Raw genomic sequence first — 15822 nt, forward strand, 5'->3', positions numbered from 1 at the left:
CTTAATGTCGGCACTACTGATATTTTAGACTGGATAATTCTTTGTTTGGAGGGCTGTCTTGTGCATTGTTCATTGATAGCCACATCCCTATCCTCTACTCACTAGATGCCAGTAGCACCTTCAAGTCATGAAAATCAAAAATGTCTCTAAACATTGCTAAGTGTTCCCCTGGGGTCAAAATTGCCAGCATTTAGAACCACTATTTTAGAGAAATAATCAAACATTCAAGGTAGATAAACATTGTCAATTGCCAAATGGAAAATATCAGTATACAATATTTGTCTATATCAACATACATAAGTTTGCACTCAAATTAACTTGATTGGGTGATTTTATAGGGTAGGCATTGGCTAATCATCCTCAAATCCTTATAACTACTCTGCCAGGTGGGTATCATTATTTCATACAACTGATGTTGAAATTGAGCTGCAGTTAAGTGAATGGTTCAAAGACCCAAAGATAAAAAGAGGTAAAATTGAGATTTTTTTTTAGTAAGCTAGATCTTTATTATAGAAATACAACTGCATTCTACTTTGAAATTAGTTGGTGAAAATCTCATTGTATTGTGGCTTTTCGTGTATACACCCTTAAAACCATCACCACAATCTGCGCCATAAACATATCCATCACTATCAAAAGTTTCCTATCATTCTCTTTATGTATTATTATTTTTTGTGATAAGAACACTTAACATGATACATCTTATATGAGGAATCTAAAACAGTCAAACTCATAAAAGCAAAGAGTAGAATGGTGGTTGCCAGGAGCTGGAGGGAAAGGGAAATGAGGAGGTATTTTTCAAAGGGTACAAAGTTTCAGTTATACAATATAAGTAAGTTCTAGAGATCTACTGTACAGCATAGTGCCTATAGTTAACAATACTATTGTATACTTAAAAATTTTCTAAGAGTGTACATCTTATGTTAAAACTGAGATTTGAACTGAGATTCTCCAACTTAAAATCAGCTTTGAGTAAAAACACATATTGTTATAGCATCTATAATGATTCCTCATTATTGCAATCATTCCAGTCTGCTTTACTAGGCATTTATTTTATATAAAAATTTTTGATAACCAAAGACTTGATAGAAAATGAGCCAACACATATGCAATATTTTAATTGGAGATCCTTTATTATTCATATCACAAACACTAAATGATAAATTACTCACAAAGTCTTCAACCACTAAGAATAGTAGTTAGATCATATGCATATTGTAAAAAGTAGTTTGTTCTTATAAACCACACCCACAATCATCAGCATCATCAAAAGCATAATTTTCAAGTGGAAATAATGCCAATTTACCTTTTTGGTTGATTTATAGAAAGTATCTCAAAGTCAAAACTCTCACTCAAGTGATTCTCATTGTTTGGAATATGGCCCCTGAAGAGCTGCAGAGCTATCCTTGATTTTTCTATTCCTACCACAACTTACATCCAACCCATTAATGAATTCTACTGAATAATCCTTTGCAACATATCTTTGGTCAATTTCCCACAGCTTCTGCTACCACTATCTTAGTTCAGGCTACATTCTTCTGTCTCCTGGACAAATACAGGAGACTTAGCTGATATCCTTCTTCTACTTTTGCTCCCTACAGAGCATTCTCTATGCAGCAGCCAGAGTGAGCCCTTGAAAATGTTAATCAGAAAATGTTCATCACACTCCGACTTAGAGCCTTCCAATAGGTTCCTACCACATTTAGAATAAAACTCAAAGTCCTTTCCAAGAGTTGCAAAACTCTAATAAGCTGGCCACAACCACATCTCTGCTCTCACCTACAGCTTTTTCCCCCCTTGCTCAGCGCACTACAGCCACCCTGATCTATTTGCTGTTCTTCGGATACTTCAAGCAAACTCCCGACTCAGGGCCTTTGGTCTTGCTGTTTCACTGATCATTCACTTAGAAAGCTCTTCCCCAGATCTTTGTTCAGGCGCTGCTCAAATGCTACTTCCTCTGAAAAGCCTTTTCTGACCACCCTATATGTAAAAGCATCTCCTCAGACTCTACTCATTGTCCTTGTTTTATTTCCTACAGCACCTCTTAATTGTTGTCATTCTAGTGCATACGTTTTCCGCTTTTGTATTTATTAACTGTCTTGCCCATTAGAATGCAAGGTCTACATAGGCAGGGACTATAGTTTGTTCATTACTCCTTCTCCAGGATTTAGAAGAGTATATTGTAGGTCTTCTATAAATATTGGTGTATAAATGAATGAATGAAACCTAACTATTAACTGAGGTCTCAAAGTCTTTTGAGATTTAGCTAACATTTTCCTAAGTGCCCCTATGATCCCACCACTACCCCCTTCACATACTCTATAGATTCCAAAACTCTCCCCAAGACTTCTGAGAAGTTCCAAAGCTTCATGTTCTCAGGGCACCTCTAGTTCTAACTGCTTGCTTTCTTGGTTTATGAGTCATCTTACTGTACTATGTATGCCATCTTTGCCCCACTAAGAGCCTTCTTGTATAAAGCAATTGTGTGTTTGGTAAACTTTACTGAAGATTTATGGACAGTAAAAGGAAAGGATTTTGCAGACATATTGTAAAGAAAAACTTTGAAGTCAACATTAAACATTCTTCTTAAAAAGCTTTCAGTCATCACCCCACAGGGGTTTTTCATGAACATGTTACCCTATAGGTTTTCCGACCCCATACCAACCTCCTTATTCCTGCTTCACTCCATCTCTTCTCCTGACATCATGCTCTGCAGAGTAAAAACTAACTCCTCTCTTCATCTCACACAGAACAATTCAATCTTCTCCTTTCTTGCCTTTGATGTCTCTGGCTTCATGCTTCAGGATCTCTCTTTCCATCCCGAAAAGTTCTTAAAAGCATTTTCCTAAACAAAGACTCTTCTCTCTAAAAGAATATCTGATGCCAGGTGTTAAGATGACACATCTGTTGCTTCTATAGCTATGAGAGGCTCTAATATTCCACATGGACACCAAGTATTACCATCTGAATAAATATTATATCTTACCCGTATATGTGCTAACATTTTTCATATACATATATATATATACACATAACATGTATACATATGTTTACATATATGTACTATGTTATATTTATAGTACTGTGATTCATAAAAGAAAAAGTATCAGAAAGTATTACTAAACTCACATGGACCCAGCAACACTTGGTGATTGGCTATTCTGTCAATCAATCAGTTCTAAAAGGTCAACTTTAATCAGATAGATATCTGTAAGCCTTTCTGATGTTAAAAACAGTTTCCTCGTACTTGAAAAGACTAATAATTTATTGCCTATCCAATGTCTATTTTTCAAATGGAACCTGGAAATTAAGAATGGAAAGGGACAAAGGCAGCCATCCTTGTAGATTCTTTTCATGCTTGTCAAGTATTTTCATCCTAGAAATTGCCACAGGGATGGAGAGACCACAAGGACTGTTCATTTATCTAAATTATATGGACATATTGTTAAATAAAAAAAGTTATATGCAAACCAATATTTAGTGTGCCATCTAAAAATAAGAATATGTTTGTATTATCATTTGGTTGTAAGACATAAGGTCTCACTTACCTGGAAGAAGAATCCCATTGCCTGAGAGGACGGGAATACCTGAAACCTCAGGTGGTTGTAACGGTGCTGGTGGGGAAAGGACCGGTGCCTCCCGCTTGTCTGGCACCTGGATCCCTCCAGTAGGATTGTCATCCAGGTCATCTTGCATTCTTGATTGCATTTCTAACAGTTGGAGGCCTCTAATCTGTCATGCTGTTGCATCTGCCATACTGTGCTGGGTCTTGGGAAGAGTTGGTAACCATTATCACGTCCCCTAAAATACTGCTTCTAGTATCTCCAGTATGCTGGCATATTCCATTGAATTGTATCACCCAGTACTTGCCAGTGAAGCCAATTGTCTAATATGAATCCTAGGTCCTAAAGCCAAGCATGTCATTTTAGTGAAATCTTCTCCCATTCTAGGATGACATAGTCTCTCTAGTTAGCAGAAGAGGCATGAGATGAATTCTGCAGGCCTGGTTTAGATATTCTTGATCTCTGAACTGCAGCCATAGCTGTCAACTTTGGCCAACTCCACACATTGTTTATGTCCACAAATGGGGTAAAGGGCTACAGACTGCCTGAACCCTATGAGGATATATGACACTTTCCAGACTAGGGGCTGTCACTTCCCTGGGCTATTATTCCCATGTGGATTCCCTTTACTGCCTTACTTGAACACAACCTGAGCCCAAGGTGCAGATGGTCATGTAGCCATTCTAGTTTTTCCAGGACCTCTTCCAGGACCTTACCTGTACCTTCTGGACCAAATGTGAAAAAGCAATCTTCCAAAAGTATGTTTGTCAATTCAAAAAGCAGACACCAAGACAGAATAACAAGTACAAGAGATTTATTTAGGGTAACATCTGTGAAATGTAAAGGGGTGAGGGAAAGCCTTTGGACCATGATGCAGATCTTATACCAGCGAATAGAGAAGAGAAATAAAGATTATGTAGGAAGCAGCTCAGACTGTGGTGCAGCTCTGAGAAAGTTTCAACCACCCATTGGGGAGCTCCAGCGCAAAGAATGGCCACTGAGGAGTCTGACATTGAGCAGAAAAGTCTAGGCCCTAGTACTTCCATAGTGGTCAGGTATTGGCTGAAAGCAGCCCAAAAACAGTGCGGCCTCAGCTCAGATGCCACAGCAGATCTTGAAGGTGCTACAGCTGAGCACTGGCAGCTAACTGCATTCCTTGCAACAAGTTCTTTCTTGAAGAGAGATCTGAGCAACACGTATCCATGGTTGCCCCAGGAAGAAATATAGAACACTACAACCTTGATTACAGTCTAATTCCTGGTTGGGGGATAACTGTGCTGATGACCAAAATATAGAATCTTTTAAACATCTAGGCCAAATAGCCAACAAGATTCCCCGGGCCTCAAAGACCCAGAAAATTAATCTAAATTCTAGGGTCATCTTAGACAACAGAATCACTTAATTATCTGTTGGCCAGTCAAGAAACATCTTAGCCTGGACCAACACACCACCTAAATATGCATCAAAATCAGCTGGGAGTCAGAACATTCAGTACCCTGCGTATGGGACAGGTAGAAGGGTTGTTAGAGTTCTCAGCAACCTGGAACCTATCCTCTGGGGGATCTGGGCTCCCTGAGCCTCTGTATTAGGGGAGGGCTTCAAGTATTATTCATGGCTTTCATTTTCCTATTCATGTCATAACCATCCTCCAGGGTCTCTACAGCAATACCAGAGACTAAAACAAAACTGTTAGCTTAAGGCAATTGATCCTGGAGAGGACTGTGGTAGAGCATTGGGTCCTGAGGCCACATAGCTATTGTCACATAGCTGCAGCGACAAGGTTTAGATCCCAGCCCTCTGATCGTGCCCAGGAGGGGAGTCATGCAGCCCATCACCCCAGGGCTGGAGACCTGCTCCCAAAATCTGACAATCAGCCTTTCTAGATCTCTGTCTGCTACCTCAGAGAGCAATGAGTAATGGAGGACCATGCATCTGTTAACTGCTTACGTCTCTCTGAGTTTCTCTCCCAATAAATGCTTTTCCAGATGGCCTGTTGTGTGTGCTCTCTGGTCATGTGTCCCTATTTGCTAGGCAGCTTCCCTGTGTTTATAAATAAACCATGGAAGTGTGCACAAGAAATCAATAAAAGTGGGAATAGGGATAGTGGGTAAATGTAGCAGGGATAGAAGAGGGACTTCTCAATGTACATATTTGATATTTGAACAATATGAAGGTATTAATTTTAAAAAAATACAATTAAAAAGAGAAAAGGTTAAATCAATAACTGCTAGAAAATAAATATAGAAATAAATTAAATTAATGCCATACAGTTTCCACTTCTGCTCCAAATATCTTTATGTGGACTTGAAAATGACATCAAAAGCCACAAAAATCAAAGTGCACCATGTACAACAGAGAAAACATCCCCAAAGTAAAATAACATCATGATAGCAAAGGAGTGGTGTATATATTTTCTCAAATAACCCATGAGGATGCAAATTTAGTTAAATCTAAAGAATTTTTTAAAATCCAGAGAGAAAAATTATCTAAAAGTAAGAAAAATTTCTACTGTTAGAAAGTGGTAGGAACTGAATGTCACACAGATGGTCCCCCCGTTGGGGGTTAAGAAGGTGCAATTTACATTCTTCCCCCTAGCTCTTCACAGCCTGGTGAGGGAGACAGACAACTAAGTGGATAATTAAAATACGGTGTGATATCATATGTAAAAAACAATTCCAGATAGGTTGTTGACCTAAATATGAAAGAGAAAGCAAGAAAGCTTCTAGAAGAAAACGTCCAAGACCATCTTCTCTACTTCAGGTCAGGGCAAGTTTTCTTGAACAGAATAAAAAAGCAATGACCATAGGGGAAGCAATTAATAAATTGGATAACATTAAAAATAAGAACTTCTGCTCAACAAAAGACACAATCAGAAGGTGAGAAAGCAGGCCACATAGTGGGATAAGATATTTCATCACATGTACCTGACAAGTCACTCCTACGAATCAATAAGAATAAGAAATACATTCCAATATATCATGAGCAAGAGACTTCAACTGACGTTTGAAAAGAGGACACCTGCATGACCAATAAACATTTGTGAAATATCAAAAGAAAATTATAACCACAACGAGGCACCATGATCCAACCACCAGAATGGCTAACCACTGACAATGCCCATTGTTGGCAATGACAGGGAACAATTGGAACCTACAGACACTGCTGGGGAAAGAAAATTGGTAAGATCATATTGAAAATTTTTTGACAGTATCTATTAAAGCCAAACATACGCCCATTTTATAACTACTAGACATGTACCCAAGAGAAATAAGTTCTTATTTTCACCAAAAGGCAGCAACAAAAATGTTTGTAACACCATTACTTGCAATAACCCAGAACTGGAAACAACATAAATACCTATCAACAGCCAAATGAATATATAAATAGTGGTCTATTCATACACTGGAACACAGTAATAAAGATAAAATAACTACAGCTACACACAACAGCATAGAAAAATCGCATAGGCATATTATTGAGTAAAAGAAATCAGGCATGTACTGCATGATTCCATTTAGATAAGTTCTAGAGCAGACAAAACTATAATATTAAAATTCAAATGATGATTACCTTTGTGAAGGAGAAAGTATATTGATTGGAAGGGAGCATTAAGAGGGCTTCTAGGGTACTGGTTATGTTCAATTTCTAGGCCTAAACTGGTGGTTTAATGGATATATTCACTTCAGGACAAATAAGCTGTATATTATGAGTTGTGAACTTTTCTGCATGAATGTTATATTTAAATGAGAAAGTTAAAAAAAATAAAGTGCAATTGAGTATTCTGGTAAAACTCACTGAGGCAGGAAGCCCCAACACTGGTTTAGGTGATTGGGGAAAACTTCCTGGAAGGCTACACTTAACCCTGGAAGATGTATAGGAGTGAGCTTGGTCAATGATGGTGAGATAATGTTCCAGAACAAAAAGCTAGAGGTGAGAAAGATTATAGTGCCTTCCAGGAACTGTAACTATTTCTTACTGCTAAAACACAGTGTTTTGAGGTTGTGAGGGAGGAGAGAGAAGACACGGGAGAACTTAGAGGATCCAAATTATAAGGAGTCTCAAGCCCTGCTAAGGAATTTGGACTTGGTTCTTTGAGCTAGTTTGAAGAGCTGGCATTAAATAGGGAGTAATATGATTAGATTTGCATTTAAAATCATGACTTTGGCTACAATGAATAGAAGATGGGGGCTACTGGAAAAATCTAGACTAAAGTACATGGAGTCAGGGAGACACAGAGAAGTGAAGGTTATTAAAGAGGTATTTTGACAATAGGGCTTGGCAAATGATTGATTATGTATGAGAGATGCAGAAGAGTCTAGGACAACTTCCAGGTTTTATCCTATGCCATTGTCTGGGACGAGAACACAGAAGGATGAAGAGTTTGGGTGGGAAAGATGGAGTTAATGGACCAGTTATAACTGATACTTCTTTAGGACAACACCATAGTGAGATGTTAAACATCTCAAGTGGGACTCTTATTTTTTCACAGCACTTTTCTAATTCTCTTGGCAGTTTCACATCAGCCGTCTCATTTCGGTCCCTCAATGGCCTCCGGCACCGTCAGCACGGGCATTATCCTTCCACATAGCGAACTGCCCCCTCGCTTAGCTCTGTGTGGCCGTTTAGACATTTACCCCAAAGTGGCAAAGCAGCTGGCGTAGGACGGGAAGTGTGGATAAGCTCCACTCGTATGGGTCCAGAACACCATACCTCTCACTCCCTGACTCTTACCTGGAACCATGAAGGTCAACCAAGGCACTGCATTCCAAAATGCTTTCAAGCATGAAAGAAGTACAAAAATGCTTCGGCATTGTTACATCTGAAAAGTGTCTGTAATCTAAAGAAAATCCCAAATGAGCCATGAGTCATCTTCCCTGTCTTCCCATCGCCCTTGCTTTCTTTCCTCTCATAAGCATCTAAGCCAATCTGAGATTATCCTTGGCCCTGGCTTGTGGGGTTGTGCTAATTCTCGTGGCTTCTGAGGCCCAGTTATTGATTTTCTGTAAGGGGTAGCTGTGTTCGGCCAGGTAAGTGGCATGGATATTTGTCCAATAGCATGAAGACAAACTCCTGACAGCTTTATCTCTTTGCCATGAACACCCAGATGTGGGGTCTAATCAAACACTGGGGATGCTTTGGCATTCCATGCTTGATGTCTCCCATTACCCCACAGATGCACATTAAGGTGATGAATTCCATGTCAACTCATTTTATTTATCACCTCTGAGATGGGCTGTTAAAAACAACAACTGTCAAATTCCTCATATATCTGTCACAAGCCGAAGAGTCAGGAAAAGTCCACAAATAGGTGACATTTGAACATTTTCTTTCTGAAGAAGAAAGAAAAGTTGCCATTTCTCTAAGTTTAACATGACATCAAATTTAAAACTAAATATTTTTCTACTAATAAACAAAAAAGAATTGTTAGTATGATTGGGATATTTAATTAGAGGGTAATGAAATGGAATGGGAGAAGAGGTATAGTAATAAATCATTTTGTCTGAAAAGAAATTTAAAATAAATAAGATTCAAAAAACTAAAAGGGAGGATTAAAACATCTAAGCACACATGTCAAAATCTCAAGAACTTTCATATCTATAAATAGGTCCTCTAAAACAAAGAATCCAAGTCTTGCCACCAAAATCCATGTTATTTCTAGATGTTTCTACCCATTATTTAGATCCACATAGACACATGGGACATGAGAGAACTTAACGGAATTAATTTTTTATCATCTGTCACCTGTAAATTTATAGCAGAAGCAAAATTAGAAGCATAGAAGCAGTTTCATGTGAGACTCAGCAATTGATAAGTGTCAAGTGTGGTGGATGGTTGTAGGAGTTTCGAGGCAGGACATGGAAAGAGACTGTCACCAGGTAGCCATTAATCAGAAGGTGGACGTGTCTATGAGAGAAGCATGACATTCCAAAGAATAACTGTCAACTTTCATTTTAAGGTGCCCAGGCACAGAATGCACTCCTATGTCACTATCTAGCTGGAAAGCACCCAAAATATTATCTAGCCTTGGCCCTTAATTTTACAGAGGAAGCATTTGAGGATTGAGATACTGAGAAACTGAGGCAATGTCACACAGTTTAGGGACTATGCTATGAATAGAACTTGGAGCCTCTTGAGTCACTGTTGGTCAATCTTTCTACTACCTGCATCTCATGCATTATATTAACTAACCCCATAAATCTTTATTGAACGTTATGTGTGATTAAAGTATTGTACTAGCTTCCACAGGAATTATCTAACACTATCCATCCTCATTTTGATCAAATAAATCAACTGGTGTTTATCAGTCAGTTGTCCACTGGGAGTTTAACATCACTGAAACTCATTCATTCATTCTTGTCATTCCCCCCCAGAACATCACTTCTCTAACCATACAAGCACGCTTGGGTGAGCATCCCTTCCATGACACACACCTGTATTTTCTGACGCAGCTGCTCTTGGCAAACTTGGTCTCCACTGGCACCTCCTACTCTCAAAAACACAACAGGCCAGCTCTCTTTTCCTCTGTGGAAACGGAGCTACGTCCTAGCAGGCTTGGCAAGGCCACGATGCTTTAGACTGTATGTCACCAAAGTGATTTTTTTGTCTTTGATGCTCATGGTTTCTCCCATTTATGCAGCCACGTTTCCACTCTTGAGGCATACTGCTGTGTCCTACCTATAAGACAGACAGGGAGGAGGATGTGAGTAGCATGCATTTGGTCACAGGGAAGACGAGAGGCCGAGGTAAGCCTGATCATCCCAATATATCACAGCTATTGGATCCTGCTGTTCCATCATTAAGTATTCTGTGGAATCCCCTGATTACGTCGTTAAATGTGGCTTCATTTTTGTTAAGCATTACCCTCTCTTTTTAAATGCAAATACTTTTTAAAGGGTTAGTACATCAAATTCCTAATTTAGAGGATCAGATTATGTTCCCTCCTTGATAAGAGGAAGAAGCGAATTAAGGACTGGTCACCCTAGGCAGGGGTGGAGTAATCACCATGATGACCTCAGATGGATCCAGTCCTGGAAAAGGGGCTGTGGATCCAGAGGGGCAGCCATTCTATGCTGGCAAATTGGCTCTGTGCAGTGCTCTCTGGGGTGATAATAACCATAATCGTCATCATAATCATTAAAGCAGCTGATACTTATTGGGGGCTTATTATGTTCCAGACTCTTAGCTGAGAGGATGATACTGCTGAGACCACAGATAGATCTCTTCAAGAATCTTAAACCTTCTCTCCTGATCCCTGATGGGCTGCCAAAGTACTGTGAGCAGATCTTCCTATACATCTCTTGCTTTCACTTCCAGACAGTGACTGATTCTCTCCTTGTGGAATTGCCAAGATAAAATATATTAATTGCAAACATGACTACTTGTTCAGTTGGTATGAATTTATGCCTACAATCTGAAGTATATATACAAGAAATATCACTTTCTTTGACAACCACAACTCAAGCATGGATCCTAGAGGTAAACTGTCTAGGTTTAAATCCTGCCTGTGTGGCCTCAGTTTCCTCATCTGTAAAATGGGTGGTAAAATGTCACCTCATAGGGTTTTTCATGATGATTAAGTGAGTTAATATTTACAAAGTGATTAGAACTGTGGCTAGCACATAGTTCCTGAAATCTAAGAGCTAGCTCTTATCATTATGTTATCATTATTCTAAAGTATTGGAGGAATATGTCTATATAAAATCCTGGTGTGGTGACAGTCAGGAAGGGATGGGGTCTGTGAGCTCAGATTATTGCAGAGAAGGCCTTCCTCTTGGTCAGAGAGGCTCTTCAAGGCAACGGCTTCAATTGTCTACGAGCCACACCAGGGATGCAGGAACCTTCCTGCAAGGCTGGGGGTGGCCTGTCTTCTAAGTGTACCACATGGCCACTTTCTCTCCAGGGCTTTTCTGTCTTCCAAAAGCATTCTTGTAAGGCTACTGCAGACCCTGCCCACTATTTTCCCCCATTTCAGCCTTGGACCAAGGAAAACACTTTTCTAGTCGGAAGATGGGAACACAGCTCTAGTCCTCTTTCTTTTTCTTAGCTGCAAATCTTCCATTTCCCCTAGTAGTGTAGGGTTTTAGAACACAAAAGCCTGGGAGAGCTGCAGGCTCTTTCTGGTTTCCTGGCCTTGCCTTATACATCCCTCCTCTGAGGTAAATGGAGGGAAAGGGGGAAATCCAGTGAAAGAAGGAAAAAAAAAAAGGTGAATACCTCCATACATTGTTCCACCCTACTTACACAGGAGGATGTTTCTCAATACACATTGGGAATAGCAGTAACTCAGCAGAAGGCCTGGTTCCCACTGCTTTCTCATTCCTGAGAACCCCTAAATCCTGCCCCCAGCATTGGCCCCTGGAGGGTGTCCAGGCAAGGAAAGCCCGGAGGCTGATGAGCTGCAGGTCTGAGGGGACGAATGCAGCTAGTTTCCATTCCTGGTAGATGCCAATGCTGGCTTTCTGCAGACCTGGGGATCTAACTTCTCAAAGTGGCCTCTGACCACTCAACCATACTACCAATCCCTCCTCTTACCACCAGAAAACAAGAAGTGAGCAATGACACCAGCTACCGGCTGGACTTCAGGCAGGTCTTGGTGTCTCTAACTTCGGCAGAAGTATTACAAGCCAGGAGGTCATTCCTTGCTTCAGCCAAGACATAGAGTTCAAGTGAACCTAAAGCCCTGTTCTTCGTTTCCTGCTGAGAGACCTCCCCTCTCAGGTGTGTGTGTGTGTGTGTGTATTTTTTACAGTTCTGAGTCTGATGCTGGAGGTTGAAGTCCTGCCTGAAACGATATCGGGCAGCTGCGAAGGGAAGATGGCTACAAGGTAGGAAAGAACAAGAACAAAATGGAAGCCATAAGCATCAGCTGGAAGCCGTGAAAATGGACTAAAATCTATATCACTTCTTGCGCCTCTAACCTTAGAAGTTTGCTGTCCTACAGAAGTCAAAGCCCTTTGTCATATTGCTAAACACACACATCAGGCCCACGAGTCAGAGGAGCTGTAGGGGGACTGTGAGACGGTGGAGCAGTTGCAGGCCTGGCTATTGTCTCCACCAATTAGGCAAGTCAGCAAATCAGAAACAATGGGTGTGAACCACAATATGGCTGCCACATCACTTCCACACTCCACTTTTCACCCAAGTCTCTTTTGTGGCACATCCTCACCGGAGCCATACAGGAAAAGGAATTCTGGGATGTAATTCAGACTGGTCTGTTGACATATTGCAAAACCACTAGTGTACCTACTCCATCAGGCTGCATTCCCTGGATAGAAGAATTCTCTCACTGGGGCTAAAGCCAAAGCAGATTTGGAAAGAAAAAACTAAGTGTGCTTGTGCACATGAGTGTGTGTGTATATGTGTGTGTCCATAGATAGAGCTATGGTAGGAGAGGGTGCCTTGAAAGAGACATTCCTGGTGCTGGTATTTTACAGCCATCATCTCTAGTCTTCACAAGAATCCGATATGACTGGGGTAGGATTACACCCATTTGTGTATATAGAAACAGTCTGTGTAAAAGAAAGACTGCAATAAAGAAACAGTCTCAGAGAGAGCAAACATCTATAATAACTAACAAAACTAGGATTTGAATTCACATCTCGCTAATCCTATATTCAAGGTCGTAATTATACTGCCAACTGCCCTTTGATATTTTCTTACTACTTAAATCCCAGTGAGACTCACCAATGGTTGATTGAAAAAAAAACGTTGTAAATCAAGACATGAGGGCTTCAGAGGTCCTGGCCTCAGGATGCATCACACTGTTCAGGCTGTTTTATAAGCCTTCAGCCTGTTCTGGAGTTTGCTGCCACTTGGAAGCCACCATCAGCCAATTTCCTAACGGACACTAAAGCTGCATCACTCAGGGTCCTGGCAGAACACAGGTGGGTGCTCAAAAGTAGTAACAGAGGATGTTTAATAAAAGGACTACCTACAAAGGCGGGGCAGGTTTCAGGAAACCACCTGTGGTTGGTGAGGCACCGAAGGATCAGCAGCAGCAGGATGCTGATACCGCACAAGGAGGCTGCGGTGAGAAGGAGCATGACCAGACGCTGGTGAGAGCTACAGCTGGGGACTGAGACCACGCTATACCAGCTGAAGTTGTGGCCTCAGTCTCGTCCATCCAATGATCTCCTAACAAGTCCTTTCTCTAGCAGACTCAACAGGAAACCAGAGAATGAGAGTGTCCAGGGGATGTAAACTGTCAAGGTCAGCTTCCTGGAGCAAAGGTAGGGCAGAGAATGGATCTGGAGGGATAAAGGGAACTCGCTGGACTCCTCAGTTGATAGTTCTCTTTAAGAATCATCAGACTTAGATGACTGAAGGGTACATGGTGGCCCCAGCAGCAGAACTGCAGAAATACACGAGGCGGTCAGGTCACAGCAGCAAAGAGCAGGACAGAAGGACAGGGTGCCATCTGACATACACCCTCCTTCCAGCAGTTATGAAATATACCTTTCAACGCTGAAACAGAGGCCGGGCCGTCTCTAAATTTTAAACAGCAATTCAGGATGGATGTTCCCTGCACACTGATATAAACTTCATTCCTCTTTTGCTCTAAAGCTGTAGAAGCCCTCGGGGAAATTGCAGAATAAGAATATGTTTTAGGCTCTTGAGTCACCTGCCAATCTCCTGGCAGATACCTTTACGTCTGCAAGTTGCCACAAAGCAGTAGCGTTATTTTTATGCACGCATATATAGAGGCATAAAAATACACAAGCATAAAAATAGTACTGTGGTCTGTTAGCAATGAGGGTCCTCTGCAGGGTTATGCTGTCCACACTGTTCAACTGCATTGGCACCCCTAGAGAGAACCCCAAAGAAGGTTGGGCAGAGCAGCCTGAGATCTTTATACTTAACACGATGGCTGGAACCTGCCCAGGGAATATACCACTTCCTCCAGGTAAATTAAGTGCCGTGACAAAGAAAATAATTACTGAAGTGTTTGTTGTTGTTGTTATTGTTGCATAGACTAAATACAAAATAAAATGCTAAACTGAAAGTTCTCAGGCGTCAAACTCAGTGAGTGAAAAAATCCCATTGCCTACGATCACTGGACAGGGCTCAAGATGGAGGTGCCCCGTAAGGTATGCCCAGAGACAACTGACAGAAACAAGTGGGTGACTTGTCCCTAACAACATAGCCATGCGAAATGGCTAGAAATGTGCATGGCCCATGCCTTAAGATTAGGGCCCGTCCAGGCCAGAGCTCTGTCCTGCCATAACGGCAGTTCTTTGTCCCCAGGAGAATATGAGAGGATTAGCCACTTTGATTGCCTCCTATGATGCTGATCGCTCTGAACTGCAGATGCTTAATGTTTTGTCAGAGCTGCATGTCACTTTCCTTATTTATTTATTTTTTCTGTCTCCTATGCAAACCATTTTTCCCCCATGAAAATCAAACCTAAACTGAGAGAATAAGGGAAGACTGTCTTTTCACTCTATGTCTACTTCTTTTTTTAAGTGTTTTTTTTTTTTTATTTTTTCCTGTGTGCTGTATGACTTTTTCAATCAAAACATGAGTTAAAAAGACCAAAAATATGCATGTTCCCTTCCACCATTCTTCCTACCATTATCAGCAAGCACTAGACTTGCTGGAGCAGGACTTGCAGCAGGCTGGGAAGATTTGCTTTGATTCCAGCCTCTGACTCAATCGCTTTCTGCTACAAAGTAGGGCAGTGAGATAATAGCAGCAGGATTGGCCACCTTTGCTCCATTTCTTCCAGGGCTGCAAGGCTGTGAGGTCCTTTAACTCCAGAAGGACCAGTGTGCAGGACAGCTCTATGCAGTCTCCCTGCTGAGTTATTCTCTGCCTCTCTGTCAAAGGTTGGGTAAGAGGAATGGATGTGAAAAGATAAGCTTCACTTGAGCCCATGCTTCCAGCACCTGTGTAGTAAACCTCTTTCCCAAATATTGAGTAGAAAGAAGCAAAATGTAATCAGATAGTAAACTGTATTATGATGACCCAGTCTTTCATCTCATCCATAAGTTTCATATCTGCTAACACTCACAAGACTTCATATCCTTCTGTAATTCCTTCTCATGTGTTTGCTCAAGGACTTGGCATCCTGCTATGCCCCCTCATGTCTCTGAATGCATCTTCCCTTCTCCTAGCTCATGATCTCTCTGCTCATTTGACCCCTTTCCTCTCCAAAATCAATTACAAATCTAACTCTTTTCTCTGCTTTGATGTTCAGCTACAAGCCCTGCTTTAGGAACAATCATGGAGTAGAAGGAAGCAGGATGGAAGGTTTAGAATT

Source organism: Diceros bicornis, chromosome 19 (genome assembly GCF_020826845.1).
Source record: "Diceros bicornis minor isolate mBicDic1 chromosome 19, mDicBic1.mat.cur, whole genome shotgun sequence".
Classification (NCBI taxonomy): Eukaryota; Metazoa; Chordata; class Mammalia; order Perissodactyla; family Rhinocerotidae; genus Diceros; species Diceros bicornis.